General features: G+C 44.8%; 1 pseudogene; it reads left to right on the forward strand.

Annotated features, from left to right (window-relative positions):
- Nucleotides 1-9020: 9020 nt before the first annotated feature.
- LOC108518156 (ADP-ribosylation factor-like protein 8B) lies at nt 9021-9996 on the forward strand (annotated as a pseudogene).
- The last annotated feature ends 4817 nt before the right edge of the window (nt 9997-14813 follow it).

Raw genomic sequence — 14813 nt, forward strand, 5'->3', positions numbered from 1 at the left:
ACAGCTAGACATGTAGCTAGGTAGCCACTGGTGAAATGGTTACGGGCACAGTCTCTGGCTCCAGATTACCTTGGTTCAGATTCTGGCCTTGCCACTTAGTAGCTGTGTGACCCTGGGTGAGTCATTGAACTTCTCTGTGACCTGGTTCTCATCTGTAAAATGGGAGTGACATTATCATCTGCTGCATGGGGTTGCCCTAAGGATTAAGTGAAACGCATAGAATAATACCTGACACACAGTAAGTACTAAGTAAACATTATCTTTTTTCATTTTTTTGTGAGATGGAGTCTGGCTCTGTCACCTAGGCTGGAGTACATTGATGTGATCTTGGCTCACTGCAACCTCTGCCTCTCGGGTTCAAGCAATTCTCCTGCCTCAGTCTCCCGAGTAGCTGGGATTATAGGCATGCACCACCATGCCTGGCTAATTTTTGTATTTTTAGTAGAGACGGGGCTTCACCATGTTGGCCAGGCTGGTCTTGAACTCCTGACCTCAAATGATCCACCTGCCTTGGCCTCCCAAAGTGCTGGGATTACAGGCATGAGCCACCGAGCCCAGTCACATTATCTGTTATTATTATCTATGTCCTTGGATTCCAGGCCACACTCTCTGATTTTAAAAATTAACACCCCCTTTCCCCCCATGTTTTGGAAACAGCTCACTTCACAGAATTGTTTATTCCAATTCAAAAAATCTGAACTCACCTTTCTTCACCTGTGAAATGGGGAAAGTGAAGAATCTCAAGTTCTTAGAGGGGCAGGGAGGGTTACATGAGATGAGTACAGCTCTTGACACCACTGTAGGCACTGGGCATTTTCTTCCCTTTTTTTAAAATGGAGTTTCACTCTTGTCGCCCAGGCTGGAGCGCAGTGGCTCAGTCTCGGCTAACTGCAACCTCAGCCTCCTGGGTTCAAATGATTCTCCTGCCTCAGCCTCCCAAGTAGCTGGGATTACAGGCATCTGCTACCTATGCCTGGCTAATTTTTGTATTTTTAGTAGAGATGGGGTTTCACCTTGTTAACCAGGTGGTCTCGAACTCCTGACCTCAGGTGATCTGCCCACCTTGGCCTCCCAAAGTTCTGGGATTACAGGCATGAGCCAATGCGCCCAGCTGGTACTGGGTATTTTCATGCTTCCCATTCTTCTTGCCCTCTGTTCCCCAGAATCTGGTCATCTTCAACACCTTGGCTGAGCTGGGGCTGGGGCTGAGTGTGGGAGATGGTGCCTCTGGGGTGGAGGCACCATCTTTCCAAGGTGAGTCTGATCTGTTTGACAAGGTTCTTAGAACCATACACCTTGACACCTCATTCTGCACTCAGGAGAGTGAATCATCCATCTTGAGTGCCTTTCCCCGGAAAGATTTCACCCCCGGATGCACTCTAGGTTTTCTCGTTGCTGGGAACATGACTTAGGGTACGGTGGCTCTTGTGGGTGGAACAGAAGCCTGAGCCCAGTTTTCCTCATTTATACCCTGCTGTGCAATCCCTTCCCTGGTCCCCTTGTGATCTACACAGGAAGGAAGGAAAGGTGTGTTATGGGCTTAAGGGAACAGAGGGCAAGAGTCTTGGGGATGTGGATGGAACCTCTTGTTTCATGTGCTAACATCCCAGGGCAGAGAACAAGTCCGTGATGAGGAGTTTTCTCCCCCTGGGCCTGCTTCCTCAGCCTTTCCAGCCCCTTCCTTTGCAGTCTTTCCTGTCAGCCCACCCAGTTTACATCGTGGACCAAGCCCAGCAAGGGTGTGGGGTGTGGTTGGGTGGGGTGGGAGATTCCAGGACCATTTTTTTTTTTTTTTTGAGATGGAATCTCACTCTGTCGCCCAGGCTGGAGTGCAGTGGTGAGATCTCAGCTCACTGCAACCTTTGCCTCCCAGGTTCAAGTGATTCTCCTGCCTCAGCCTCCTGAGTAGCTGGGATTACAGGCGCCTGCCACCACATCCAGCTATTTTTTTTGTATTTTTAGTAGACACGGGGTTTCACCATGTTGGTCAGGCTGGTCTTGAACTTCTGACCTCGTGATCTGCCCGCCTCGGCTTCCCAAAGTGCTGGGATTATAGGTGTGGGCCACTGCGCCCAGCCCCAGGACCAGTTTTGCCTCCTGTATCCATTTGCTTCTGGTCTGGTGGACAGGGAGTGATCCCCAGAAAGGGACCAGATATTGTCATGGTCTGTGACCTTGCCCCTTTTCTCCTGTGGGGAAAGCAGTTGTGGACACAAAAAAGGCCATGGAGTGGGGAGGGAGAGTACCAGGAAGAATAGCTAATGGATGGGGTGCTTCATACCTAGGTGATGGCTTGATCTATGCAGCAAACCACCATGGCACATGTTTACCTGTGTAACAAACCTGCACATCCTGCACATGTACTCCAGAATTTAAACTTACATTAAAAAACAAAACAAAAAAAAGGAACAGGCCATGGAGTATTGGTGGGTACTACTGGCAACCCACAAATCACAATGCTGCCATCTTCTTCTTCTCCCATGCTGCTATGGTCCTTGACTGCGGTTCTGCCACAGTTTTCCTATTTAGTTCTCCAGCTGTGACTGGAGAACATAGCCTCAGACTTTGTATATTACCTGCCTGTTAGCTACCTCAGTTAAAGATCTGCTAAGGCTATACCAAGTTCCCACTCCTCCTTGGATCCCAAACCTAGGGCTGTCTGATTTCCCAGAAAGTGCCTCTGGAGCTAGGTCAGTGTCCTCTAGGCTCAGCAGTCAAACATCCTCCCCGTCTCCACCAGCCAACATTCTCCATGCCTGAATTGACTTCAGTTACTCTATTTTGAGTCTTTCTTAAAGAGATAGCCTGGGGAAGGAACATGGAATCTAGAATCAGACATGCTGGGCTGGCATTCTGGGACAGTGATCACTTGTTGTCTGACTGACTTTGAGTTGACCACTTCCCCTCTCTTAGTATCAGTTTCCGCACTTGTCAAAGAGTCTATTGATCCCCTATCTTGAAGATGGGAGGCTTTAATGGGACAACCAATCTACAGTACCTAGCACATTGTAGAGGCTTGAGAAGTGGCTGTCCATGCCCCTTCTCCATACACTACCGTAGAAGGAAGAAGAATTCTGTATCTTCATTGTTCCTCAATGATTTAAACCCTCCCTTGCCCTACAGCTGTTGAGCCATGGGAAATTACTTTATTTCCTGTAGTCCCAGTTTCCCCATTCAGAATACAAGGAGTAAAATAGCATATACCTCCTAGAATTGTTTTGAGGATTAAATGAGATTGTTTGTGTTGAGTGTATAACATAGAACCTGCTACAAAGTAAACGCTCAAAACACTTGTGACATGCAAGTCATTTCCAGGTTTTTGCGACTTTGTTTCCCCTTTATTATAATTTAATTATAATAAAGTTCTGGGAAAGGAATTACCACCTGGTGAAATATATTGCCAAAGTTCTTTTTAAAGGGTTGTGACACTGACAACACCACCAGCAAATTATGTAAATACTGGTTTTGTCATATCCTTGCCAGCACTGACTGTTAGTTTTTACTAATACAAAAGGTGCCTCATAGCTGACTTACTTTTTGTCCCTTTAATAGCAAAGGTAGACAGGTTGTGCTGGTCAGCAAAAGTTTATTGGAACTGGGGAGGAATAATTTTCTTTGAAGAGGGAACTTAGGAAGAGAAAAACACATACAAACTTTGTAAATATCTTGAAAATTGAGGATGTTGCTCTTCCTGTCAACTTCTGCTACTTCTCTTTTCTGAAATACACAGTTCTATGTATCTTGTTCAGTTCCCTTAGCTCTGACACTTGTAGATTTGGAATGTGGAAGTGGCCCAGAGTTATCATGATTTAACGTTTGATATAAACTTTTGACGAAATTTCAGATCCATTTCTCTGTCCTTTGGAAGATACGTTTTATCATGACTTCATAATTCAGAAGATAAACTTTAATTTCTGTAGAAAATTATAAAAGATGGTGAGACTAAGTTTCTCTCTATATATAAAATGAGAGGATGGGAAGATTGAGATGAGGTCATCTCCTAAGGGGCCTACATTTAAAAACAATCAGCTTCATGGACCTGAAAGGACCTGCAAGGACTTTACTGACAAAACATGTCTTGGAAGGAAGGTGAATTCACCCAAGACCAAGAGAGGCTGGGGAAAGGAGGTGTGAAACTCGTCTCGTGGGGAGGCAGAATAATGTAGAGGAAGCAGAGGGGAACATTCAGTGTCACCTTCCCAGGTTTAAATCACAGGTCAGCTACTTCTTGGTTATGGAAACTTGAGCAAAACAATGCCTTGACCACTCTGAGCCTCAGTGTTCCAATCTGCAAATGGGGTAATACCACTTGCCTTATATGACCTTGAGAAGATTCAATGAGTTATAGTACATAAGGTAGCTATTGCAGTGCCTGCCATGGAAAAGTGCTAAATAAGAATGATTGCTAACATTTAGTTATAAGCCAGAAACGACTCTAAGTGCTTTACATCTATTAACTCTGTGAGGTTAGGAATATTAATAATCCCATTTTAAGACTAGAAAGGCCAGGCACGGTGGCTCACACCTGTAATCCCAGCACTTTGGGAGGCTGAGGAGGATGGATCATGAGGTCAGGAGTTCAAGACCAGCCTGACCAAGATGGTGAAACCCTGTCTCTACTAAAAATACAAAAAAATTAGCTAGGCGTGGTAGTGGGCGCCTGTAATCCCAGCTACTCGGGAGGCTGAGGAAGAGAACTGCTTGAACCTGGGAGGTGGAGGTTGCAGTGAGCCGAGATCATGCCATTACACTCCAGCCTGGGCAACAGAGCAAGACCCCATTTCCAAAAAAAAAAAAAAAAAAGACTAGAAAACTGGGGCATAGAGAGACTTAAGTCACTTGCTTCTGGTTACATAGTAAGTGGCAGGGTGGGGATTCTTAACCCCTATTCTATTCTGCCCCATACTCAGGGCAGTTCTATGCAAGAGGGTGTGGCTGGCTTAGGGAGGACTCAGTATGCCATCAACCCTAGGAAGCCCACTCTGGTGGAAAGGAATGGTGAAAAAGGATCTGCCAGGAAAAAAAAAAAAATGCTGATAATGGGCTCGAGTACAGAACCATGGTACTACATGATACTCAATGTCCTGCTTGTTCATCCCAGGAATCTGGTTGATGGCAGAGAGTTAAGAATCCAAGAGAAGGGAACTGGAGCCAGAGCAGACCAGAAGCCAGAGATTCATTGCCCTCCATCCTCAACTACATGCTGAAATACTGGAGGGACTCTGTTTCTCACTCTCCAAGGGCTGTGAGTTCAAGCTAATTGTGTTTAACGTCCCAAGAATTAGTATTTTTTCCATCTTAGTAACTCCTTGCTTTTTTCCTTCATTAGATTATCACTTGCATTGCTTCGCATTTGTCTTCTTTGGCATTTTTACTTGTTACTGTCTGTCTTTCTTACTAAAATATAAACTCCATGGAGGCAGGGAACACATCTGTCTCCCTCATTGTTGTATTCCTAGCTTCTGGCAGATGCTAGGTGTTTAAGAAATATTAGGTCGGGCATGGTGGCTCATGCCTGTAATCCCAGCACTTTGGGAGGCCGAGGTGGGTGGATCACCTGAAGTCAGGAGTTTGAGACCAGCCTAGCCAACATGGTGAAACCCTGTCTCTACTAAAAATACAAAAATTAGCTGGGCATGGTGGCAGGCATTTGTAAGCCCATCTACTCGGGAGGCTGAGGCAGGAGAATCACTTGAACTCGGGAGGCAGAGGTTGCAGTAAGCCAAGATCGTGCCATTGCACTCCAGCCTGGGCAACAAGAGTGAAACTCCATCTCAGAAAACAAAGAAAGAAAGAAAAAAGAAAGAGAGAGAGAGAGAGAGGGAGAGAGAGAGAGAAAGAGAGAGAGAGAAAGAAAGAAAGAGAAAGAAAGAAAGAGAAAGGAAGGAAGGAAGGAAGGAAGGAAGGAAGGAAGGAAGGAAGGAAGGAGAGATTAATGGAGGCCGGGTGTGGTGGCTCATGCCTCTGATCCAAGCACTTTGCTGTAATCTCAGCACTTTGGGAGGCCGAGGGGAGTGGATCCCTTGAGGCCTGAGTATTGGCTATATATTTTAGCACCTCTTACGGTTTTTTTTTTTTTTTTTTTTAGGTGGAGTTTTGTTCTTGTAGCCCAGGCTGGAGTGCAATGGCAGGATCTCAGCTCACTGGGTTCAAGAGATTCTCCTGCTTCAGCCTCCTGAGTAGCTGGGATTATAGGCGTGCACCACCACACCTGGCTAATTTTTGTGTTTTTAGTAGAGACGGGGTTTCGCCATGTTGGCCATATTGGTCATGTTGGTCTTGAACTCCTGACCTCAGGTGATCCACCTACCTCGGCCCCCCAAAGCACTGGGATTACAGGCGTGAGCCACCATGCCCGGCCAGCACCTCTTACTGTTATCTCTACCTCTTATCTGATGTTGTAGGTACAACTGGAGGTGACATATGATTTAAGCATTTTTCCCACATCATAAAATAAATCTTGGATTGCTTCCTTTGAAAATTCTCCTGAAGAAATGTTACCCACAGGAGGTTTGTTAATTCCTGAGCATATTACTCACAAGAGAAAACACTGCTTAACACATGGAGCATGAAACCAGGTCATGTCACGGGGAGTGGTGAATTAGATCAGTCTGGAAAGCCAAAGTGTCTAGTCAGGATAGTGTAGCTGCAAATAACAGAATCCTTCCCACACACTAGCCTGAGCAGAAAGGACATTTAGAGAGAGGAAAAAGGGGGAAATTTGGATGAACACAGGGGCAGGACGTAGATAGGTCTGATGAGGAACTAAAACCAGGAAACGGAACCTTCCAAATAAATCCAGACTCCTACTCCTCCTCACCACCCCCTCCACTGCTGCTCTGGTTGTAGCCATCATTCTCTCTTGCCTGGACTATTGCAACATTCTCTCCACTTCTCCCCTTACCCCCCACGCAATCCATTCTTAGCACAGGAGCTAGAGTGATCTTTTAATAACGTAATAAGATTGTGTTGTTGAGCCAGGCACAGTGACTTGTGCCTCTTACCCCAGCTGCTCCAGAGGCTGAGGCGAGAGGATTGCTTGTGCCAAGGAATTCCGGGTTGCAGTGAGCTTTTTTTTGTTTTATTTTGTTTTTGAGACGGAGTCTCGCTCTGTCACCCAGGCTGGAGTGCAGTGCCACGATCTCGGCTCACTGCAAGCTCCACCTCCTGGGTTCACGCCGTTCTCCTGCCTCAGTCTCCCGAGTGGCTGGGACTACAGGCACCTGCCACCATGCCCAGCTAATTTTTTGTATTTTTAGTAGAGACAGCGTTTCACCATGTTAGCCAGGATGTTCTCGATCTCCTGACCTCGTGATCCACCCACCTCGGCCTCCCAAAGTGCTGGGATTACAGGCGTGAGCCTCTGTGCCCAGCCACATTGAGCTTTGGTCATGGGACTACACTCCAACCCAGAGTGAGACCCTGTCTTGAAAAAAATAATAGATTGTAAGCCTAGGCAACACAGTGAGACCCCATCTCCATAAAAAAGAAACAATTGGCGGGCCACATGCATGTGGTCCTAGCTACTTGGGAGGCTGAGGTGGAAGGATCGCTTGAGTCCCGGAGAATAAGGCTGCAGTGAGCCTTGATCACACAACTGCACTCTAGCTTGGGTGGAAGAGCCAGAACCTGTCTCCAGAAAAAAAAAAAAAAGTAAAATATTGTGCTGTTTCTCTGTACAAAGCCTTTCGGTAGTTTCCATTGTGGGGCATGGTGGATCACACCTGGAATCCAGCACTTTGGGAGGCCGAGGCAGGCAGGTCACTTGAGGCCAGGAGTTCGAGACCAGCCTGGCCAACATGGTGAAACCCCATCTCTACTAAAAATACAAAAATTAGCCAGGTGTGGTGGTGCATGCTTGTAATCCCAGCTACTCAGGAGGCTGAGATGGGAGCATCACTTGAGCCCAGGAGGTGAAGGCTGCAGTGAGCTGTGATTGTGCTACTGTACTCCAGCCTGGGTGACAGTGAGACCTTGTCTCAAAACAAAACATAAAAACCTTTCGGTAGTTTCCAGTTTCTTATTATGCCTAAAATAACATCCAAATTCCTTACCGAGCCCCATAGTGATTTGGCTCTTGCTGAATCACTGTCCCTGATTCTTACTCCAGCCGTGAGGCTTTCTTTTTGTTGCTTGAATGAATACACAGTCATCCCTCAATATCCACCAGGGATTGATTCTAGCGCCTCCACGATTCCAAAATATGTGGATGCTGAAATCCCTTATGTAAAATAGTGCAATATTTGCATATAACTGACACACATCCTTCTGTATACAGGCATACCTTGTTTTATTGCGTTTTACTTTATTGCACGTTGTAGAGTTTGTTTGTTTGTTTAACATAGGGTCTCGCTCTGTCACCCAGGCAGGAGCGCAGTGGTGCAAACACAGCTCACTGCAGCCTTCACCTCCTGGGCTCAAGTGATCCTCCCAGCTCAGCCTCCCCAATAGGTGGGACTACAGGCGCATGCCACTACACCTGGCTAATTATTTTTTGTAGAGACAGAGTCTCTCTTTGTTGCCTAGACTTGTCTTGAACTCTTGGCCTGAATCAATCCTCCTGCCTCAGCCTCCCAAAGTCCTGGGATTACAGGCATGAGCCATCGTGCTCAGCCTGTAGATTTTATTTTATTTTATTTTTATTTTTTTAATTTTTAAATTTTATTTATTATTATTATTTTGAGACGGAGTCTCGCTCTGTCACCCAGGCTGGAGTGCCGTGGCACAATCTCAGCTCACTGCAACCTCCGCCTCCTGGGTACCAGCGATTCTCCCGCCTCAGTCTCCGGAGTAGCTGGGATTACAGGCATGCACCGCACGCCCGGCTAATTTTTGTATTTTTAGTAGAGACGGGAGTTCGCCAAATTGGCCAGGCTGGTCTCGAACTCCTGACCTCAGGTGATCCGCCCACCTCGGCCTCCCAAAGTGCTGGGTTACAAGCGTGAGCCACGGGGCCCGGCTCCTAGATTTTATTTTTTTAACAAATCGGGGCCGCTGCCGCCCCCTGGTGTCCGCCCGTGTGGCGCCAGGGCCCGGAGGAGCCGTTGGGGGATCTGGGCCGAGGCCTGCTCGTGTGGAAGTGGTCGTTGCCGCCACTCTGCGTCCTCCCGTCCGTCCTCGCTGCCGGCCGCCATCATGCTGGCACTCGCCTCCCACCTGCTGGACTGGTTCCGTTGCTCTTCTGGAAGGAGGAGATGGAGCTGATGCTCCTGGGGCTGCGGTACTCGGGCAAGACCATCTTTGTCAATGTCATCGCGTCAGGTCAATTCAGTGAAGATACGATACCCACAGTGGGCTTCAACAAGGGGAAAGTAACAAGTTAACGTCACAATAAAGATCTAGGACATAGGACAACAAGCCCGATTTCGAAGCATGTGGGAGCGGTATTGCAGAGGAGTCAATGCTGTTGTTTACATGATAGATGCTGCACATCGTGAAAAGATAGAAGCTTCCCGAAATGAGCTACATAATCTTCTAGAGAAACCACAGTTGCAAGGAATTGCAGTGCAAAGTGCTTGGAAACAAGGGAGATCTTCCTAATGCCTTGGATGAGAAACAGCTAATTGAAAAAAATGATCTGTATGCTATTCAGGATAGAGAAGTTTGTCGCTATTCAATTTCTTTGTTGTTGTTGTTTGTTTGTTTTGAGATGGAGTCTCGCTCTGTCACCAAGCTGGAGTGCAATGGCACGATCTCTGCTCACAGCAACCTCCAACTCCCAGGTTCAAGCGATTGTCTTGCCTCAGCCTCCAGAGTAGTTGGGACTACAGGCGCCCGCCACCACGCCCAGCTAAATTTTGTACTTTTAGTAGAGACGGGGTTTCACCATGTTGGCTTGATCTCTTGATCTAGTGATCCACCTGCCTCGGTCTCCCAAACTGCTGAGATTACAGGTGTGAGCCACTGCACCTGGCCTCAATTTCTTGCAAAGAAAAGGATAATATAGATATCACACTTCAGTGGCTTATTCAGCATTCAAAATCCGGAAGGAGCTGAAGCATCTGCTGAAGTCTTCCAGTCCTTCTTGACTATAATCCTAGAATTATTGTCTGTTCCTCTGAAGTAATTCCCAGAATACAATCCTTCCTAAACCCAAGAAATTGCCTTTTTCAGAGTTTATTTCTCATGTGCACTGCTGAATATGAGTATCCCTAATCCTTCATAAAGAATCAGCTGGAATTGTCATGATAAAGTCAGCACACACAAAAAGGTTTCTTACACATATCTGTCTTAAGCCATGTGTAGAGCTTTAAAAAACAAAAAATGAAAAACAAAAACCCACACACTTTTGACCATCTTAAATCAAGAAAATTGCATCTTAAATCAAGAAAATTGTGGTCTTTCTGGGCCAGATTTTTATATTGGTTTTCAGTAAAGTATCTATCTGTAATATTGCATTATAGAGTCCAGTAGCTTAATACTGACCCTGACTTGATACAGCATGAAGTTTCTAGTGCCAGACACAGTATTTAGAAAATCTTTAAGCCTGAATAATTCATGTGGGATTTATGTAAACATAATGTTTATCTTATCTCACAAATGCATGTGAAATGTATAATCACATCTTAGGAATCCGAAATGGTCTGCAGACAGTGAGCAGAGGCAGCAGATCAATATTGGTTCTTTACACTGGTGAGATTCTCTCTGATGAATATTAAAGATATTCTACTTTCTGAGAACTCTTTATCGCCAGATGGCAGTTAGGATATGGGAGAAACTAAAAGCATGATGTTTTGTATCTGTCCAGGTCATTATTTCTATCTTTCGTTTTTTCTTCCTGGTTCAGCATACTTTTTTAAGGGATTGAGAATTGAAGATTTTTTGAAAAGCTTTCATGAATTTAGATCTTTCCACCCAGTGTAGTAAAACCCGTTAAGAATATCAGACTTTATTCAAACATATGTTTGTTCTATCTCTGGTCATTAAATCAGTGCTGCTGCGTGACACTCTAACTCCTGACTTTTTATATCCAGTCATAACGTTGACTTTCAGCACAAAAGATACTTATAAACAAATAAAAAAATTTATTTTTCTCTCTTACTGATGTAAGGTTTGGCACTCTTTTGACTGGTGCCATTAGACATCTTGATTATTGTGACAACTCTAGACCTGCCTGCTTTATCTAATGTAATCATGCTTGACGTCTACAGGTTGTTTAGTAATCAGTCACACAGAGAACTGAGGAACTCATGCTGTTCCTTTGCTTCTATGGTAGAGATGTCTAAAAACTTCAAATGAATATGTTTTGTAGTTTAGTGACTTCCATATACATAAAGGGACATATTAATACTGGTTCATTTGTAAATTATTATTCATATAGGCCACTGTAGTAGATAAAACTCTATGGTTCACCTGCTTATGTGTTGGCTCATACTGTGTGTGATTTTGTTTCTTCTGTTAAGCAGCACTTATGTAGACTGCATTTCCAAATGTGTTGAGCACTCAGAGTGTAGTCAACAGTAAGTTCTTTTTTTTGTTTTTTTTTTGTTTTTTTTTTGAGACGGAGTCTCGCTCTGCCGCCCAGGCTAGAGTGCAGTGGCCAGATCTCGGCTCACTGCAAGCTCCGCCTCCCGGATTTACGCCATTCTCCTGCCTCAGTCTCCCGAGTAGCTGGGACTAGAGGCGCCCGCCACCTCGCCCGGCTAGTTTTTTGTATTTTTTTAGTAGAGACGGGGTTTCACCTTGTTAGCCAGTATGGTCTTGATCTCCTGACCTCGTGATCTGCCCGTCTCGGCCTCCCAAAGTGCTGGGATTACAGGCTTGAGCCACCGCGCCCGGCCAACAGTAAGTTCTTTTAATGAATATCAGTTTTAATTTATAGACTGCCATGGCCTTAAAAAATATTCTGTACAATATACTGCACTGTGTTGCACAGACACTACTTGCTTTTCTCCATTCATTTTTTTTTATGAGTAGAATCTGGGCTTTTAAAGTTCTCTTCTTATTCTTTGAAGTATGTTACATACTTCCCTGATGGGATGGATGGTTCTGTAAATGAAGGGATATTTAAACTTGCTGCTATTGTTCAACACCTTTAATGGTCAATGTGAGCCATTACAAAGAGTGTGGCAACTTGCTTGTGCCTAAAAGGAGAAATCGAAACTAGGATGTGTGACTCCGTGGGGACTGCATAGGTTTGTTAATTGACCTATAGCTAAATCTTAATGTGTTTTTGTGTCTGTACATTGCTTTCAGCATTTCAAGACATGCAGATGCTATTCCCAACATTTTCCTGTGCATTAACCTCTGCATGTGAAAACTTTTAACAGTTACTGAACTATGTGAATTTTTTTTATTTAGGTGGATGCATTTTTTGTCTGTTTACTGTTCTTCTCAGCTTTATTCAATAAACTTGCATTTTTAGGGTTGTATTGGCAATTTTAACTTAAAAAGTGCATCATGATGGAAGGTGCAGACTTTTTTGGAAGTGGAGAGAAGTAAGGTTCCAAGAGGAGGGTCTACAGACCATGTGTCAGAAATCAGCTCAGCCCTCAAATAATTGGGTCTTTGGGCTAGTTAAAACAGAAATAAACTTTTTAGGCTGGTCGCGGTGGCTCACACCTGTAATCCCAGCACTTTGGGAGGCCGAGGTGGGCGGATCATGAGGTCAGGAGATCCAGACCATCCTCGCTAACATGGTGAAACTCCATCTCTACTAAAAATACAAAAAATTAGCCTGGTGTGGTGGCGGGCACCTGTAGTCCCAGCTACTTGGGAGGCTGAGGCAGGAGAATGGTGTGAACCCGGGAGGCAGAGCTTGCAGTGAGCCGAGATTGCGCCACCGCACTCCAGCCTGGTGATAGAGTGAGACTCCGTCTCAAAAAAAAAAAAAGAAACTTTTAAAATGTCCAAAAACAACAACAACAACAACAACAACAACAACAACAACAACAAATCAAAGGTTTGTGATGTGACCAAAAAAAGCCCAGTTGTAAAATATTTGAGATTTATTCTAAGCCAAACATTGGTGACCATGGCCTGAGGCACAGCTTCAACTGATCCTGTGAACACATGTCGAAGATGGTTGGGTTACACCTTTGTTTTATGCATTTTAGGGAGACATAAGACATCAATATACGTTGGTTCGATGGGAAAGGTGAGACAATTTGAAGGGGGCATGTGGCGGGGGGCTTATAGGTCATAGGTAAATTCAAAGATTTTCTGATTGACAATTGGTTGAAAGAATTATTATCTAAAAATCTGTCATCAATGGGAAGGAGTGTCTAAGTTAGAATAAGGGGTTGTGGAGACCAAGGTTCTTATTATGTAGATGAAGTTTCACAGGTGGCTGCCCTTAGAGGCACTGGATGGCAAATATTTCCTATTCAGATTTTTAAAGGTGCTGGACTCTCAGTTAATCTCTTCAGGATTGGGAGGGCCTGGAAGGGGAAAGATCTGGTTGTGAACAAGGTATTTTTTGTTGTCATTGCTCTTTTTAGGGATAGGATCTTGCTCTGTTGTCCAGTCTGGAGTGCATTGGTATGATCATGGCTCACTGCAGTCTCAACCTCCTGGGCTCAAGTGATCTTCCCACCTTAGCCTCCTGAGTAGCTGGGACTACAGGTGTGTACCACCTTGCCCAGCTAATTGTTTTGTATTTTTTGTAGAGACGGGGTCTCCCTATGTTGCCCAGGCTGGTCTCCAACTCCTGGGCTCAAGCAATTTGCCTGCCTCAGCCTCCCAAAGTACTGGGATTACAGGTATGAGCCACCACGCCCAGCCTCAGAGATTTTTTACAGATGCAAATTTTCCCCCATAAAAGATGGCTTTGCAGGACCATTTCAAAATATGGCAAAAAACCATTTTGGGGTAAAATTTTTTATTTCTTCCTTTATATATCATGTGATCTTAAGCCAGAATCAGGTTGGAAAGTACGCCACATTATATAGGGTTAAATAAAACTCATCTGAGAGACTTTATTGTTTGTAGGGCGTGACTCCCCAGGTTCCTTAAGATAGGAATTCAGGCAAGAGAGAAAAAATATCAGAGTGTGGTCCTCAGTGGAAACCATGCCTGAAGCAAGTTTATCGGCACCATTTTACCGAGAGCAGGTGTTCACTTCGTGTCTCTATGTCACATTTTGGTAATTCTTGCAATATTTCACACTTTTTCATTATTATGATATCTGTTATGGTAATCTACTATCAGTAATCTTTGTCGTTACTATGGGGATTGTTTTGGGGTGCCACAAACCACACCCATGTAAGACGGTGAACATCATCCATAAATGTTGTGTGTGTTCTGACTGCTCCACTCCTGGAGCTTCCCTATTCCCTGAGACATAACAATAGTGAAATTAGGCCAGTGAATAACCCTACAATGTTATCTAAGTGTTTAAGTGAAAAGAAGAAACTAACAATGGTGCAAACCTCATTGTTGCTTTATTTTTCTTTTTTATTTATTTATTTGAGATGGAGTCTCCCTCTGTCGCCCAGGCTGGAGTGCAGTTCTGTGATCTCAGTTCACTGCAACCTCCACCTCTTGGGTTCAAGAGATTCTCCTGCTTCAGCCTCCAGAGTAGCTGGGATTACAAGCGTGCACAATGACACCCAGCTAATTTTTTTTTTTTTTTTTTTTCTGGTAGAGACAAGGTCTCGCCATGTTGGCCAGGCTGGTCTTGAACTCCTGACTTCAAGTGATCCACCCACCTCGGCCTCCCAAAATGTTGGGATTACAGGCATGAGCCACTGTGCCCAGTCAATTGTTGCCTTATTTTTAAAAATAGCCACAGCCAGCTGGGTATGGTGGCTCACACCTATAATCTCAGCACTTTGGGAGGCCAAGGCGGGCAGATCACCTTAGGCCAGGAGTTC

Source organism: Rhinopithecus bieti, unplaced genomic scaffold (assembly GCF_001698545.2).
Source record: "Rhinopithecus bieti isolate Rb0 unplaced genomic scaffold, ASM169854v2 scaffold_41082, whole genome shotgun sequence".
Lineage (NCBI taxonomy): Eukaryota > Metazoa > Chordata > Mammalia > Primates > Cercopithecidae > Rhinopithecus > Rhinopithecus bieti.